General features: G+C 34.8%; 1 long non-coding RNA gene across 1 annotated transcript; it reads left to right on the forward strand.

Moving 5' to 3' along the window:
* Nucleotides 1–14,621: 14,621 nt before the first annotated feature.
* LOC125490231 lies at nt 14,622–16,351 on the forward strand. Its single transcript, XR_007267556.1, has 2 exons — nt 14,622–15,474; nt 15,978–16,351. It is a non-coding gene; the product is annotated as an uncharacterized LOC125490231 (long non-coding RNA).
* The last annotated feature ends 3,090 nt before the right edge of the window (nt 16,352–19,441 follow it).

A 19,441-nucleotide genomic window follows, 5' to 3' on the forward strand; every position in this document is an offset into this window, starting at 1 on the left:
CCACGGGAAAACTTTTTAAGGTGAAGCGAAGCTCGCGGGAACAGCTATATAGTAATATAATATATTATTAATATACAACTTTGCAAAACTCATGCGAAAGGGTAAATTTCATGCCAAAACTTGTTTTAATAAAATACCTGTTACAATACACATGTTAAATCCTAGGGCCCCGAATCAGCCATGCAGACAATAGCAAGTAGAGTTATCACCTCCGACCGGATGTGGCGGACCGGAAGTGGCCACGCAACATACGCCTCTTACACCGGAAACAGGTTAAATATTATGCTTGTGTGAGCGCCGCTACAATTTACTTTGTAGCTTTTGTAGTTTTCATACTTGACGGAAATGAGTTTGATGCTTTTTTAAGTGTTCTGTTTATCCGTTATACAGATTTTAGGTATTTTTTACTTATTTATGTTTACAGTAGTATGTGTTGTTTATATGTATGTTATACACAAGCTTTTTAATGATTTAAGTTTAGTAATTGTGAAATATTCCGTTAATTTAAGTGGACGGCAAAGCGTAAAAATCACATAGCCATAAATAATACCTACTAAGTTATGCAGTAAGTATTTATAATTTATATTACCATTCAGTTGATTAGATAGATAAATAGATATAATATTCTATATTAGTACACAAGAATAGATTAGGTATATTTTAAGAACTTTAATTGTATCTACCTTTACAATTAAGTATTCATCCACTATCTAGCAACTTGAAAATTAAATTTCGAACCGGAAGTGCTATACAGTCATAACCGTCACACAGGGGAAGTCGGCCATTTCGGCTTCAACCAGTAAATAGTATTAAAATTTGCATGAGTTTAGATTCGAGCCCGGCTTGTTTAATAATGCTTACAAGGAGCGGTGAGCGAAGCAAAGCCTTCTAATATGAACTGAGGTAGACGTGGCTTACTAACTAAGCAGAAATCAGTCAATAAACGATTCCGTTTCATCATGAAACATACACTAATAATACGGGATGACAATATCCAATTTAAGTAAGTGCGAAAGAAACGGCAGGAATGGAAAGATGCGAATTTCGCCTATGTTCAAGCGCTTCAACTTTTCACGAGTTTGTCGCGTCTACATCAGTTTATATAATAAGTCTTTGGGAGCGAAAGGACCAAATAAAGGTGGAGGGACCAAATGGCCACTACAGAAAAGCCTTTATGTGAAAACGAGATACATTCGTTTGTGTACCTTTCCCTTTCAAGCTCGATTTAAGAGGCGTATTTGTCTTTTTCAGCAGATTTTTTTATATTCAAGACGAAGCGGGCAATTGATGTAATTTGGTTGGTTACTAAATTGCCAAGCAGTGTACGTGTTTGAATGGAATTTCCAATAGAAGGGTGAGTACTGGCTAGTTTACATTTCTCACTAACGAACCAAGTACTAAATATACATATAATATGCTTATAGACTTAAGCTTAATCAGAATGCTCGATAGGTTTTCTATCTATCATAAACGACATTTATAACGCCCTTAGATAACGAAGAAATATAAAAATGGCGGTCGGGATAAGATCGCGTCTTATCTTGCCTTATTCAATGTCAACCGTCTTCCATACACACACACACACACGCACTCACGCCTTGTACTAATGTACTCCCTTGCGGGGTAGGCGAGGTGCATTGCTGCACCCACTTTTCGCCAGAGTATTATGTTAGTCCCAATGTAATAGGGGGCGGGCCTATTGCCATTTTACGGGCACATCCAAGACCCGAGAACAAATATCTATGTTAAAAAATATCTGCCCCAGCCGGGAATCGAACCCGGGACCATCGGCTCAGTAGTCAGGGTCACTACTAACCACTACGCCATTCGGTCTTCCATACCTCTATACAATGAAAAATAAGACTGAACGAACAATAGATGTTAATAAGCTACATAATATAAGATGTAACGAAACGATAACACGATATAAGATGTTAATAAGCTACATGGCCCCAAACAGACAAATAACATTAAACCGTAACTTACGTAGATTCGACAAATTTTTCGGTTCTGGTTTAAAAAGAAAACAAACAAATCACCGTATACCGTAAAACATTTTGAGCCTTCCCATTCCCCTGCTATTCCCGTCATTGCCTCGACAGAAGGATCACGGCACAGGTATTCTCTGTTGAGGAAAATCCTTGCATTCTGATTTGTCCAATGATAGATCAAGAGTTCACGATAAAGGATACTATAATATTGTTCTCTTTTTGTATGGAAATTAAGAGTGGAATGGTAGTTACGAAGAATATATATTTTGTAGGTACTTCCATTCTGTTGGTATTGTTGGTTAATGATAAAAATAAATTTAATAAAGTAGGTATTTAGTCCTTTCCCGTAACGTTCCAATTGTACAGTTGAATTATGAAAGATAAATAGCTGGATGTTTGTTCCAATACAATAAAGCTGAGTCAGGATCGAGCCATATACAAGACAAGATCAAATGTTTTAATCTTTTATTCAATCACATGATGTGATTCACATCTGAACTCAGTACAAAAAGTCACACGAAAAAAAATACATAAACATATTTTATTCATCCAGCATTCAACTTCAAAACACTCTGACACAATTCGAATCACAATACACATGCACCACTCACACGTAGGTATATGTTTTACATGTACATTGTACATTTTCAACAAATAGGACACTGAAGTCCTGGTCCCCATTGATAGGCTACGGACGGGCCGCAGTAAATCCGGGCCGATACAAAACACCGCTGTAGTTTGTTGCACTCCTGGTACATCAGCAATTTTACTGACCCGGATTCGTGTAGTTTTTTTTTCTTTTACACACAATTGTGTGTATTGACTGTAGGAAATAGGGGTAGTAAGAGGCGACTCACAAGCGAGCCACCCGCTTTTCGCTAAACATTTGTACTCAAACGGATACCGGTATCGTTCTTGTCTATATTTGGTTTTAACTGTGCAATAAATATTTTACGATTATTGCATATTATTTAGGTTGTCTGGAAGAAATACATTAACCTAGTGAAGTGATAAGACTGAATTTTGTACGTGTGCGTTATCCTAGAAGTTTTGTTGAGTTGTGTACAACTAAATTTAATAATATATAATATCCATCTATCTATTATATACAAAAAATACATACTTTTTACTCGTATATCGTAACAGCATTAAGCGTTTCAAATAAACATGAATATTTTTGCTCAAATTAATAATTGAAAGTATTCATAAAACATCACACACACACACAGCTCAAAAACAGTAAGCGAGAAATTATTATCCCCCGGGAAATTCCAGGGGTCACACAACAAATCGTTTCGGCTATTGCAATATAAATAAAAATAGACCAATAAATACCTGGGACCTTTAATAAATTCTATTTATTGCTACAATCGACTTGTAAGGGTCGACCTTACCGGGTACCCTTCAATTGGTTTTAGATGTTTTTATTTTTGCATCGGAATGGGACTGTGAATTTATTAAAATAAACCAATGTGTTTTATTTTCATACGTCATTTACAGTATGTATTTGTTTACAAATCTTTGTAATTCTACAGCTAATAAATTAAATTGAAATTGCCAAAACACCTGGTGAAACTTGGTTACGTATATACACAACTTAAACTAATATACAGTGTAGGAAGTTGGTGTTTATGTTAGTTACAAAGGACACCCGTATTTGCCGTAAAGTTTACACGAACTAGCAAAACGGACTTAGTTACCTATGTGTCTACCCAGCCCCTATTGCCATGGAGGACCTAAGACAAGCAGTGAACCCATGCAAACAGAGGAACATTTTTGAAACAGCAGAATATAAAATATCTTTATTTTTGGAAAGCATCCATCAAAAATTACGTCAGTAATAAAGAGAACTATCATGGTAGGAATTACAATCGCAAGCAATGAAAGAGTTCTACTACCATTGTCGTTGCATATTGCACTGGAACTTTATCATTGCTCGTGAATGAATTGTCTTATAATTTATAATAGTTAGGTACATGGTTATTTCAAAATTCAAATTCAAATTCAAATGGTTTAATCGACGTAAAATTTTACAATTATTTGTCGATAGTCATCTACCACCATTTCACAAAGGCCCCGTCATTGAGAAGGAAAGAAATGGCGAAAGAAACTCCTCGAGCATCTTTTCAACTTTTTCCTTATAATCTATTACAATTTTTACTTATATCTAGTACCTACAATTTTACTTAAGTATCTATATCCATTTCCTTTTTTCAATAGCCTTAGCTGAGGTGGACAAGACCACGCGTTTTTGTCGTTTAAATAATCATTTATACTATAGTAAGCTTTACTACATAATGTAGCTTTAACATAATTCTTAAATTTTTGCTCAGTAAGGTTTATTGCTTCATTTGATAATTTATTATAAAAGCGTATACAGTTCCCCATGAATGATGTGTTTGTTTTCGAAAGTCTGAGTGTGGGGAAAAGCAACTTATTTTTGTTTCTGGTCTCAATACCGGGAGTGGCTCCTACTTTACTAAATGAATTTAAGTTTTTACGAACATACATAATATTTTCATAGATATAATTATTGGCATGGAACAGTTAGTATACCTATTTCCTTAAACGTATCTCTTAATGAAATTCTAGACCCTAATACATATATGGCTCGAATTGCTCGTTTTTGCAGAACAAAGATTTGATTAATGTCAGCCGCTCGTCCCCACAATAGAATTCCGTAAGACATAACACTATGAAAATAACTAAAATACACAAGCCTGGCTGTATCTACATCTGTTAACTGTCTAATGCATTGGTACTCAACCTTTTTTATATTAGGGCCACAAACACGTTTAAGTCATGGTGTCGCGGGCCGCAAGCAAAATATTTTTTTTACTATTATAAAGCTATGTAAACTATCAAAAAACACATGCATATACCTACTACTCTGTGTTAAAAGTATCGGGATTAGATCAATAAAACAAAAATTGCTAAGATTTTGAATTAATAGAAAGATTTTGCTATGACTTTTTATAATTTTCAGTTATTTATTTATTTACATTTACATACATTAAAAAAAATACCGATTAATAATGGCTTTTTAACGCATTTATCCTAAAATAATTATAATGGAACGATAAAATACGGCCTTAAACAATTAATAGTTATAATCCACTACCGTTTTCAGGACTTTATAGGTAGTTGTACTGTACGCCATCATAATTTATTAAACGCTATTTCCAGAGTTGTGTTTAGTACCTACTCGCGGCGAATTTTCCTTTTTGTCTTCTATCGATTGTTAGTTAAAGTCATGTTGACTGTTTTTTTGACTGTCGTGGTTTTGTGCACTCGGAATTCTTGCTAGAAAGTCAAACGGTGGGAAAATAATATTATTTGCGGGTTATGTAGAATTTAATACAGCAAATTCGCAAAGATGTGTGGGAAAAAAATCTAGAAAAGATTTTGCACCACGATATCGTGCCTTTCGCACAATAATCATCATTGTAAATGAATTTTTGAGCAAACACTTAACAAATACCATCGGGCATCCAATCCACCATATTCACCAGATATGGCTGCAGCTCACGGCTCTAGCTTCTTTTTTCCTAAACTCAAATTAACACTTCGAGGCACTGTTTTCAATCGATAGAAGACAATAAGGAAATATCGCCGCGAGTACTAAACACAACTCTGAAAACAGCGTTTAAAAAATGTTGTGATGATTGGATAATTCGTTGGCGCAGGTATGTGTATCGTTTCTGAAAGAGAAAAATTTGAAGGTGATAAAATAAATTTGGATAAATAACAATAATTTTTTGTTTTGTGGATATAATCCCGATACTTTTTACACATACTTAATGTATATTCTCTATTATCTCTCATGGCACGCGGGCCACTGATAAAGGCCCGGCGGGCCACATGCGGCCCGCGGGCCGCAGTTTGAGTATAGCTGGTCTAATGGTTCTAACCGCATAAGCTGCAGAACTCAATCTACCGGCTATCCTCTCAATATGGGGTCCCCATTGCAACTTTGAGTCAATTGTAATACCCAGGAATACCGTTTCATTTACTAACTCTAGCTTATCGTTATTCAATGTCAAATATGTCTCTACTTGTCTTACATTAGGCAAAGTGAATTTAATACATTTCGTTTTCTTAGAGTTAAGAGCTAAATTATTTACAGTGAACCAATTAGCAACTATGGAAAGAGTACTGTTTGCATTGTCAAAATTGACTTCTTGTCGCTTCAACTTAAATATAAGTGAAGTATCATCAGCAAACAGTACTATCTCACATAATTTATCTATCAAAAACGGTAAATCGTTAACATATACAAGAAACAAGAATGGTCCTAAAATCGAGCCTTGGGGAACACCCATAATGACAGGACAGCCAGCCGAACGCACTCCATTTATGTCAACTATTTGAGTTCTGTTGGTCAAGTATGATTCCAATAATGTAAGAGCTTTGCCAGTTAGCCCATAATATTTAAGTTTCATAAGTAGAGTGGCATGATCCACACAATCAAATGCTTTCGATAGATCGCAAAATACACCCACAGCATCAAATAATGTAGCTCTAAGTATACATTTAAATACACTTTCCATATTGATCAATTTTGTACTTATTATAATAATTAAACATATAAGGTATAATAATTATACTAATGATTAAGTCCCATAAACAATACGTTTCGTCCTATATTTCCAATATACTCGTCCATATACAAATAAACGACCTTCATTATATCATGAGATTAGTGAACAATACACACTGTAGCAAACGAATATTATATCGAAATGGTAGAACGGAGTCCAAATAAGTCCCTCAGTGCACATAAAGTTAATAGCGATAGTATATCTTTGAGAATACATGCGGCAAATATCTGCGGAATCAGGCTATAAATACAGATTTTCAGACGTAAGCAATAACAATGGTAATTGTACTATCAGCATCCCAGATTTTGACACGTAAAACCTCTATATTTCATTCTATAAACTTACCCCCTTATTCGTAAAAAAGTTACTGGACGCTTTAGCTATTGAACTGTTTTGTCCCTCTCTGCCAAAGAACAAATTGTTCTATGTAAGAGAGTGAAACTTTGGTGCTTGTCTAAAAATTATTAAACTGTGTATCCTAACTAATATTATAAATGCGAAAGTAACTGTGTCTGTCTGTCTGTCTGTTACTCTTTCACGCCAAAACTACTGAACGGATTTGATTGAAATTTGGTATACATACGTTCTAGATCCTGGGAAAGAACATAGGCTACTTTTTATCCCGGAATTCCCACGGGAAAACTTTTTAAGGCGAAGCGAAGCTCGCGGGGACAGCTAGTATCTAATATGTCTACGAGTTTTAGTGGTTGTAATTTTCTGAAATACCTACCAAAATACCAGGTTACTAAAATGGAGCCACTGTGTACTACTATAGGTACACAGTGACTAGTAACCCGTAGTACAGAGTTGCTCTAACAGTACACAGTGGCTACGGATGGAATAGAGCCGCAGTGTATAATATAATATGTATGTATGTAAAATAGTATGTATGTAAGTTTTAGCTGTTGTAATTTTCTGTAACACCAAAATACCAGAGTCGCGAGCACAAGTTTCGATCCTCCGTTAACGTTGCGTATCGTCAACTGTCACTGTCAAAATGTAAGGCAAAGTTAGTTCCAAAAGTGACATTTGTTTTTTCCATATGTTAAGTGGAATTTCACCAAACGCTAAACGTATTTAGTAGCCTGTCATACTTCTGTCAGTTAGTACAAAATGTATTTAAAATTTGATTTAAATACGTTTAGCGTTTGGTAAAAGTGACCCTTCGTGTAGATTCGAAAATAGTGTCGAATGCGGTGCTCGCTACACAGGTTACTTAAAAGTATTTTAGTCATGGCAACACATTTCACGCTTTTCCTAATAGTTCTCTTTAATAATTAAAACCGCGTGCGCTCTAGCCGGAAATTACATGCAAGAAAACAATAAATGAATACAAGCTGCAACTTTGAGAAGGAAATTAAAATTTATTAAAAATTACTCTGGCGGTTACCCGCTACGCTGCCTTCGTAGCAAAGTAGATTTCAGTTTCAGTGTAGCTAGGTATTTTTAATGATAAACTCCTAAATATTATATTTTTTATTATTTACTACTGAATATTTTTCATTTTTCATACTACACTCACGGGCAAAGAAACAGTTCCACTTACAAAATGCAGACACCAACTGGCATCAATTTTTAAAACATTAAATAAGAAGTACCTATTAACAAAATCTTTTACGTTTTTAGTTTGTAATATTCTGATGCGCCGATAAATGTAGGTACTTAAATATTGCAGAAGTCGTCATTAAGTTAGTTTTATCCATGGTGATTTTCTGAATGTAACTTTTTTATGGCCCGTGAATGTCTATCCATAATAATTATTTCAATTGTGACTACACTAGGACCAGTAAATAGTACTGGAAACGATGGCGTTGACTGAAAAACGTCGAAAAAAGGACTTTTGCCCTTAAATTAATACATTTTTGCCCTTAAATTTGAAGTCATGACGTATTTTTGAAAAAATAAATAAACATTTTGAAACTTAGGCACGAGAGGAGTCTGGCTTTATTTATCTTTGTCGAGTACGGCTGAGCCCGGGGCGCGGGTCGTTCCGCTCTCGACACCCATTTGTTATCACCCGTTAGTTGTGAAATAAACAATTCTAGGACACGCTAGGAGGCGTTCAATTGTGACCAATGTTTTTGTTATGATATGGGTGTGAAATTTTAAGAGCGTGAGCCAAAAAACTGGCAGTTGGGTTATCTTGCATACAGCTATTAACGTTGAGTCGCTACTTAAGCTTTTTAATTCTGAACTGAAATTTGAATTCAGTTTTAATCTTAGGTTTTTTTTATTGATTTTCCATTTGCTATTTGGTAAAGGGAATTACTATTACTAATTACTAATTAGTACCTACCAGTTTTGTGAAAAACGCTTTTAACAGAAGTTATGTATTTTTCCATTGGCTGCTCTATTTACAGCTAACGAAGTATATGAAGTATTTTTTGTTGCTTTTCTAAATTGCTACCTATATAAATTTTTATTTTACTTTTCAATTAGAAGTCATTGTAAGATCAACTAGGAACAGTCCCCGCAGTGATGACGCGACGTCGACAAACTCCTAAATAAATAAGGGCGTTTGTCGTTTGTCACAAAGACAAACACCATACGACTTTGTGCTCCAGTCTGCTGGCTGTTCTAGAAGCTTCTGGCTTATAGATAAACATTATTTGTTCGCGTTTACCTTAGCGGGGAGACTGGGCGGATTATATTTTATGTTTAGAGATGATACGGTTCATCTCAACGTATGATTTCAGCAACTGATTTGAATGATTGGTTGTTAACGATTTCAGTTCAGAAAATATATTCGACTTTGATTTTTAGAATATTATTGAGATCATTTTGTGAAAAGGTGAGGTATCTTACCTTGGTTCGTCTGACCTGCAGTACTTTTTTTTTACATTGATGATTTTATAATATGCCATGTATTTTAATAATACAGTCTACAATAATTATTGAACAAAAAATGAAAACAAATAAAGTTGTCATAATTTCACCATACAGTAAAATAAACGATTTAGCAAATAATCCGTCACCAAATTGGTGGCAGGCTGAGAGCTGGCCACACTGGCCCGCATCCGGCGTGCGGTGACGGCATAAATCAGTGTTGCCAACATTGACGGCCACAGCACGCAACATGTGTCACCCCCGATATGTTATGTCCGCACCCTGTAGATACGCTCGGATTTTCCCACTGCGAAGTCCGTAGTCTTGTGGACTGAGCTGGATTGTTTAGAATGACCTACATTGTATTGCTAATGCTGGGGCCACACTTATGGTAGGTATATGCTGGCAATGGAATTAGGTATTATACATCTGTCATAACGCGGCCAAAGTAGAGGTAGGTAAAAGGACAGAACTGGAATCCGTACTTTCTTACAGATGTAAAATATCATCTGGCATATCAAATACAAAAACTATAATTTCCAAAACTAAATATCAGCTTAACCGTGTAAATAACAACATACTTACACCATTATGTAGTTGTAAATTTGTGAATGAATTCGGCATTTTGCTCTGCAATGTGGTTTATTATTTTAGTGTGGTTTTCATGCTAGAGCCATTTCAATTAATATTTATTCCGAAAATAATCATTTTTGGATAATTTAGGTTGGTCAGTGCCATTTTTTATTTATTGGGATAAGCGAGTGTCTGAAAAACCAGCCCTGCTCTATTGATAAATATGCGTTTTACGCTGAGTTGCAAAATAGAACTTTAAGCTTACGTCAACCTTTTAATGTATTGTGCCTTGCATTGACAGTATATGGGCAGAAAGAGACCGACATTACTATCAACATTACCTGAATGTTCCTTTCTGCAACTCGGCATTAGAGCCAGATAGACGCACAGTCAAAAGTAAATCACCCGTCTTTTTCACCGCTGAAAAAGACAGTGTTTTCCCGCACATTATTTAGAGCAAGACATCAGAATCAGAAGTAAATAAAACGTCGTAGGAAGGTGCTAAAAAGTAATTTTACGTGGAAATCCGAGCTGGGAGCCGGCATCGGTATAATAAGCTGCTTACGTCTTGCTTTTTTTCTCATTTTCTCCTCTAACTTAATTCAAGTTATTTGCGAGGTCAACACGTCTGCTGCCGGCGACGCGATAAGTAAGAACCGGCAACTATGTTGTGCTGTGGAGTCTCACCGATGTTTCTTTAAAATGGATGAAGTGAAAGAGGCTTAATAGGTTTTTTTAATATTTGTATCGGTCTCTGTACTTGTGTATACTTCATGTGAAAGTATAAATTCAGAAACTAATTAATTTATTACTTATACCTATTAAGTACATTCAAAAGCGGTTTCTATGATCGATTGTGTTTTTTTTAATATCAAACAAATTTTAAAAATCCGGAGCGGAAAGCGTGGAAGTTATAAGTTTACGTCCATTTTTATCGTGTGTTTTCGCGGTAATTTTATTTCCTTCATGCACTTGAGCTAGATGCTAAAGTTTTTAAATAATTGCAACATTTGCTAGTTCTAGTAGGTAAGAACTTAGTTCTCTGTAAGAAGAGGTCTAAATTGGGTCAATTTGGCCTATAAATCTTAAAAGCCACTTCAATAACTCACCCAACTTAAATCCTACTTTTGAATCCAGTTCATCTGTAAATAAATCTTAGGGAGTCGTGACTTGTGAGTAGTAGTACCTTCCAGTACATGCATGTGGTGTAAGTACTAGTACACTTCAAACTAAGAAAGATGAATAAAAATGCGAAAATCACCAAAAAACTGTATACAGTTTTTGGACTGATTTTTTATATATTTTTCTTTTATATTATTAAGTTACTGAATCCACATAATAATAACTAGTCTGAGACTAAAAGTCCCCCTCTTCACCAAGCACTTATCCAATCGAATTATCGTCTATCGCACTAAAAGTCATTGCTAATACTATCAAAGCTCTTTACGGGTGTCTAGAAGTACATTGTAGCACCACACAGGATGTGTAAAGGAACATCTTAAGTTCCAGACAAGTGTAAAACGATTTTACGATGTCGGTTGTTACTCCTGCACGTTGCTTGCGCTGCTGTTGTCGACAAGTTTCTGTTCAGAAATATATAAAAACCTTTAACAAACCTTTAAGCCTTTTTGACGGCTGAATGGTGTAGTGGTTAGTGAGCCTGACTGCTATGCCGATGGTCCCGGGTTCGATTCCCGGCTGGGGCTGATATTTGTTTAAAGACAGATATTTGTACTCGGGTCTTGGGTGTTGATATTTATATTTAGTATGAATCTAGGTATGTATATGTTACTGTAAATGCCCGAATTACAGTAAATCCTCAGATTTTATGGTAAAACCTAAGATTTACCAACTCATAATGGTAAAAACCCGAACGATTTTGCGATTCGCACTTTTACCACTATTCAATTTGGTAAGTCTTAGGATTTACATTAACGACATAGTAAATGTTGATATACTGATTTTGTTATGTTTGAGAGAAGATATTTTACTAGTTTAACTTTTTTACTATTTAGGAAACAATTTAAAGGTTTTAATAAATTCCAAATGAAAAACTTTAAATTTTTGACTGAAATAAATGAATAAGAATTAAGGTGACTTGCACCGAATAGTTATGAAAATTAAATCTGTTCCTCATAGATTCAAATCATAGATTTAATTTTGATCAACTTTTTGGTGCAAACTAGGGTGATTTTAATCATTGTTTTAACCCCAAAACAAACTTTTACTACCTCTCAGTGGTAAAACCTATGATGTACTAAATTCTAATGGTAAAAGCCCGAAAAAAAATAACCCATTTTCATAAATCCTTACATTTACCAACTCATGTCGGTAAATCCTAAGACTTACTCGTAAATCTCAGGATTTACCGTAGTTCGAGCTTTTACAGTAACATATATATTTGTGTATCTTATATTATATTTTAGTATATATCTAGCTTGGAGTCGGATGGACGTGTATGAGATTTCCCCACATATTTATTATTATTACCTATTTATTTTTAACAAACAAAAGTAAAGCTACATAGAAGGAAAACTTTTTTAAAGTAGTTCATAAGATGCGTGTAACAATTTAACAAAAACTAGACATCTGACATTTCGCTTTAAACTTCCGGAAAAAATACAGAAAAGTGCCGAGTTGATCCACCAACTGCATTTATGTGTGGGCTGCAATAACTCCACTGCGGGAGTGAATTAATGGTTCTTTATTCCAGTGAACATAAGTTCCTTCAGGTGAGCCTGCGCCGCTTCTTTACAACGACACAAATTCAAGGAACGAACGAACTTTATGAATCTTTAGTGTTCCGTTGCCTGGCCACGCGGTTATTTTTTATTTATTTATTTATTTTATTTTATTCATTTAATAGTTTACATTATTGTTCTACTAAATAATGTGACTTAAACCTAGTAAAAGTTTATCTGCACATCAGATTACATTGGTGTTACTTATAAATTACGTTATGCCTAATAATACCCTACTATGTTATTAAAAAACATAGTAGGGTATTATTAGAAAACATTCTTGAGTTGATAATGTAATAAAATTTCAACATGAACAAACAAATAAAATTATGCTTCACAACAATTTCACCGCTTCTTGTAAAAAACAGTTAGATAACTTATTTTAACACAAATACTAGACATGAGATTAACCAATGATATTTTAAGTGCAAATTTCTCCATAGTCGGTTAGAGCATTACCAGGAAGTAGTGGTTGTCTTGTAACGTTATTTATTTCTTCTAAATAAATAACTTACATATTAGTAAATAACTTCATAATTTAATTGTAAATTCCCTTTTTAAAAGTATCGACTTTATCGATAACTTTATTATCAACGTCGATAATTCTTCAAATTATCGACGTGTTCCCATCCCTAGACAGCGAAGCGGTCTTTTGTTCGTGTCCCCACTATCGCGGCAGCCCCACTCGGTGACCACTGGCTCTCGATCATTCGTCCACGGGCTACGGCATCGACTGCGCGTGACCCTACCTCACGGCAGTCCTCTAGGTGCCTAGCCCGCTCTAAAGTGTCGAATGACCTAGACCTTACCAGTGGTACCTTGTGCGTGTCTTCTCCAATATCGGGTAAGTGCGATCAGACTTGCTTAGCTCATTTTAGGGCCCTATTTGTGTTTTAAACGTGTACTACTGTATTTTAAAAGTGTTAATTTAAATTTGTTTAACGTAGCTTCCTTTCTTGTTTTATTCGCTTGCTTACGCGTTAGCTAGCTTAACTAACTGCGCACTTATAGCAGCCAAGATGGCGGACATGCAATTACGCATTATCATTTAGACTATTTTAGACATTCCATCATCATCAGCTTTTATATTTCTTTTATTTTAATTACGCTAGCTTGCCTAAATGCATTAACGTAGTTTTATTCCAAATTATGCTGCAGCTAGTGTACCGCTTTCGGCCCTTCCTAATTGTTTCTATTTTTTATTTAATTAATATTAGGTATTCCGTTCTGGTTTCCACTGCCGCCTCAATCAAGCTAGATTAGGTACTCTGCTTGCATTTTCCTTTTAAAATATTGATTTGATTGATCTCTTTAAAATTTATTGTTTTGTATAAGTATAACACAGTACAATAGTTGGACTTCCACGCCGGTCGCATTATCGGGATTCCACGCCGATACTCTTCGACTCAGGGGAGTCCCTATCCGTACCAACTGAAAACTGACTGATCGTGTAGTGTAGGCCTAACCCACACTTGACCTCTTAAATAAATTTGTGTCGAGCTAAACCCTGGCTTTCTCATTTCTATCTCCCCTCTTAGTTAGCCATTTTTTTATAAGCGCGACACTGGCGCCCTCCACGTGGTTCTAACGGTCAGTCATTTCTTGGTTGGTAACGTAGCTTGTTTTGTGTGCGTGCAACTTGTAAAGACTTCTTTTTGCCAATTTATTTTATTACTGCTACACGTCGTAACTGTGGTACTGTGTTTCTAATCTAGTTCCGTGATAAATTTAAAACTATCGATATCGATAATATTTTCTGTTTAAAATAACTATTTGATTGTTTCCTTAAATTTTATTGTTACTTAACACAGTACAATAGTTGCATTTTGTTTTCAGCTGCATCTTTTATGCTTTGCTTATTTAATTTACTGTGTACTTGAGTAAAACTGTCTACTTTAATTGATTTTGTAACAGAACGGAATCAATGAGTTAAGTAAACCTGATCACACAGTAGTTTTAAAAATGACGCTATACGCTATAGTTTTAGATTTTCGGATATAATCATTTTTTTTACTAATTTAAACCTATTGACATCTACCGTAGTTATATCCCTTTTTTTAATGTATTGACTGGACTTTTAACTATTAAAATCGTTTACTTTTTTTTACAATTCTACCCTCAGTTTAGAATATTTTCTTTTTAAATAATGATTCTACTTGAGTAAGTAAATTATTATATTTGCTGCCTCTTTGAGTGTAAGGTGGCCTTATTATTCTCTAAATGTTTGATAAGGCTTATTATGATTGAAAGTATGAAAGATTTTTGCAAGAGAAGTATGAATGTGTATGTAGTTTCTTTTAGTTATGAAGAAGTATTAGTTAAGCTGCGGATTTTGACTTTTAGGAGGTCAAAATCCTTGGGCAGAAAGGGGGGTAATGTAACGTTATTTATTTCTTCTAAATAAATAACTTACATATTAGTAAATAACTTCATAATTTAATTGTAAATTCCCTTTTTAAAAGTATCGACTTTATCGATAACTTTATTATCAACGTCGATAATTCTTCAAATTATCGACGTGTTCCCATCCCTAGACAGCGAAGCGGTCTTTTGTTCGTGTCCCCACTATCGCGGCAGCCCCACTCGGTGACCACTGGCTCTCGATCATTCGTCCACGGGCTACGGCATCGACTGCGCGTGACCCTACCTCACGGCAGTCCTCTAGGTGCCTAGCCCGCTCTAAAGTGTCGAATGACCTAGACCTTACCAGTGGTACCTTGTGCGTGTCTTCCCCAATATCGGGTAAGTGCGATCAGACTTGCTTAGCTCATTTTAGGGCCCTATTTGTGTTTTAAACGTGTACTACTGTATTTTAAAAGTGTTAATTTAAATTTGTTTAACGTAGCTTCCTTTCTTGTTTTATTCGCTTGCTTACGCGTTAGCTAGCTTAACTAACTGCGCACTTATAGCAGCCAAGATGGCGGACATGCAATTACGCATTATCATTTAGACTATTTTAGACATTCCATCATCATCAGCTTTTATATTTCTTTTATTTTAATTACGCTAGCTTGCCTAAATGCATTAACGTAGTTTTATTCCAAATTATGCTGCAGCTAGTGTACCGCTTTCGGCCCTTCCTAATTGTTTCTATTTTTTATTTAATTAATATTAGGTATTCCGTTCTGGTTTCCACTGCCGCCTCAATCAAGCTAGATTAGGTACTCTGCTGTAGATCTTGATGACGGTATGTGGAACCTAGACGATAACGGTGTACTGATGCGTTGGATTTCCATCTTTTCCAGGGTCCAAGGTCCACGCTACTACTCCAAGGTCCACGCTTACGTCCACGGTACGGTTTACCGACTACACGGGTCTGCTACGTGGCTTCTACGGCTCGCCCTCTCCGTGCTGGTTCGGCAACCCCCTACCTCCGTGTTGCTATCCACGCCGCGCAGCCGAGCTACACGCCACGCGCACGCAACGGCCACGTGACCTGCCTGCCTACCTACCTGGCCACTGGAGAAGAGGACTTCCACGCCGGTCGCGTTATCGGGATTCCACGCCGATACTCTTCGACTCAGGGGAGTCCCTATCCGTACCAACTGAAAACTGACTGATCGTGTAGTGTAGGCCTAACCCACACTTGACCTTTTAAATAAATTTGTGTCGAGCTAAACCCTGGCTTTCTCATTTCTATCTCCCCTCTTAGTTAGCCATTTTTTTATAAGCGCGACAGTCTTTTGATACATATGTCATGAATTTTATATGGAGATGACATTTTATTTATAAATCAGTCCCTGTCGGTCAGATAACTGACTATGGAGAAATTGGCACAAGAGAATAACATAATCACTGACACCGTGAAACTGACAATCCCCGACTTGTATTCAAACTAGATCCGAAGACAAAACACTATTTTAACTGTGACCTAGCCCATTAAAAAAACCGCTTTGTAAAGTTTTCCCGTTTATAATATGACTAAGATAAAAAACTCATTTAGATGTGGCGATTATGCATGTGGTTAACGTTATGATTAATGCAGTAAATCCAGGCTTTATATTACGCTCTCTGTATGCAAAATATTATATGAATTTACATATTATTGTATTAGTGTGTTTTTTTTGCTGTGGATAGAATAGAATAGAATATATTTTTTAGAATAGAATATTTGTTCAAAAAATACTTAATGCAAAATGTCATTTACAATAATAGGTCAACTCTTAATGCTAAAGGTAGTTTAAAATGCTGATCTGAACTAGGAAATAACTTTTCATGTATTTCAGATGGAAAAGCTCTAAATTAAACAATTTTAGAATCTAAATTAAATAATCTTAGAACAGAAAATATTAAGTACCTAATCTTATTTTATATATTTTTTTAATAGAATAGAAAGGTTTTTTTGAAGGGATTGAAAAAAAATTGTAAATTGTCGAATCGTTTTGTCAAAGTACTTCTTCACTAAATTATACAAATACATACGTATGTAAATGAAGTAAAACTTTTAAAATGAAGTTGTTAGATATTGTATGGATCTTTCGCCAATGGTTTTTACGTATAACTTATTATTATTAATTGAAACAGTATTAATAAAGTAAAACTGGATTTATTTTTTAAAATCTACCTATGAGTACATTTCATGTAGCTTTGAATTTCAATTCCGTATTGCATGTAGATACGTACAAATACAAATACAAAATACAAAAATTGTTTATTGTCTTTAACAAAGATTTCTTAATAACTAGTAAGTTGAAGCCTCCTTTTAGGCGTTGGAAACGCCTGTGCCAGGAGACTCCGCTCTTCCTCTTCCAGATACGTATACCTCTACATTTATTATTTATTATTCTGAGAACCCTTCATTATATATATTATTATGTTTAGTAGGTATATGTAGATAGATATAATATTCTTTATTTGTACACACACATAAAATAAACTTATTTAGCTTAAATACTAACACGTATGTACAAAAATGGCGGTCTTATCGCTTAAAGCGTAAATTATGTAGTAGGTATATTACATATATTTTTATCCCGGAATTCCCACGGCAAAGCCCTTTAACGCACAGGATAAACTAAGTGATAAGTAGATACGTCGAATAAGCTAGGTCAATAGGTACATATTATAATATATAGATCAATCATATTATGCAAGTCCAATTAAAAATTAAGAATGTAATATATATAAAATAATCAATCATATTATTAAGATTACAGGCATATAGCAATTCCTTCCAGAGTTAATTAATAATTAAAAAAATTAAAAAACCGACTTCAAAAAAACCACTAAAATGTAAGAAATAATTTAAGGTTTACACAAATTCTACTCGTATGTGACAGTACAAATATACCTAAGCAGGAACTGTTCTCTTTTGATGTTGGTGCGGTGACAAAGTAATCTGAAGAAATATGGCACCAACTTCAAAAAAGAACAGTTCCTGCTTAGGTATATTTGTACTGTCACATACGAGTAGAATTTGTGTAAACCTTAAATTATTTCTTACATTTTAGTGGTTTTTTTGAAGTCGGTTTTTTAATTTTTTTAATTATTATTTTATTTTATAGTTTTTAGTTTATTTGCAATATTTTTCAATCAAAAGTAAGGTGCAAATGATACCAAAAAGTCCTACTAATCAATACGAATCATTCAAGCCTAAACACGAAGTAGTTGCTATATACCGTTGAGGAGTTCCCCTGACTGCCTTCCGTTTCCATCATCAGATCAGCTCAAGGTCACCATCATATTTTTTTGTTATAAGAACTATATTTACATTCTTAATTTCATTAGAATCGGTTAATATGTGCCCAAAATGGAAATTCATACCCTGTTTTTACCCCTTTACCCACCCTTGGGGGTGAGATAAAATTCTGAAAAAAAAATGGGACCACCTGGGAGCTCAACCCAATACAACAAAAAAAGAATTTTCAAAATCGGTCCATAAACGGCGGAGTAATCGGTGAACATACATAAAAAAAAATATAAAAAAAAAAAAAAAGATCCCGACGAATTGAGAACCTCCTCCTTTTTTTGAAGTCGGTTAAAAAATGTAACAACTTTGCAGTTAATCATTGACATTGATCCTGAATAAGTTCGAATCACAAAATAATCTTTAGCAAAAGTTAAATATGAAAATACCTAACATTAAAATAAGCACATTTACTTTGTTCGGTTTCTGATGAAAACATCAAAGACTTTTGTTTATTATCTCATGGCAAGTATTTACTTGGAATTTACGGTTAATTATATGTTATTTATTGTGCGTTCAGAACGTAATTTACAATTCCGAATACTCGGAAGGACTAGCATTTCTTTGATAAACATTTCCCGTTAATTATTGAATCTAATTAACTCGCTTTGTTTGGGAAACAGATTAGTGTTCTTTTTTTATATTTATTCATGTCTGGCCTCGTCGTGGATAAGATCTTTTACCTAAGAACAAAAAAAGCCAGACTCATGACCTAGATTAAATACCAACTCAATATAAAAAATATCCTTTAACGCAATGCCTGAATAAAAAGTATCTGAAGAATAAATTATGCTGTCACTCTCTGAAATTAGGTTTAAGACCGAGATGACATCATTTTTATCACACATACAAGACAGATATGATAAAACACTATAATACTCTTCAACAATCCACTCTTATCCGTTAGGAAGTAAGTATCCTTCGTCAAAAACCGTAAAAGAACCAAAATATTTATAAAATAAACACTAAAAAATAAGATCAAACCGATTATGTAACCAGACATTGCAATAAATAACTAGAAAG

Source organism: Plutella xylostella, chromosome 21, assembly GCF_932276165.1.
Source record: "Plutella xylostella chromosome 21, ilPluXylo3.1, whole genome shotgun sequence".
In the NCBI taxonomy this organism is placed as follows: Eukaryota; Metazoa; Arthropoda; class Insecta; order Lepidoptera; family Plutellidae; genus Plutella; species Plutella xylostella.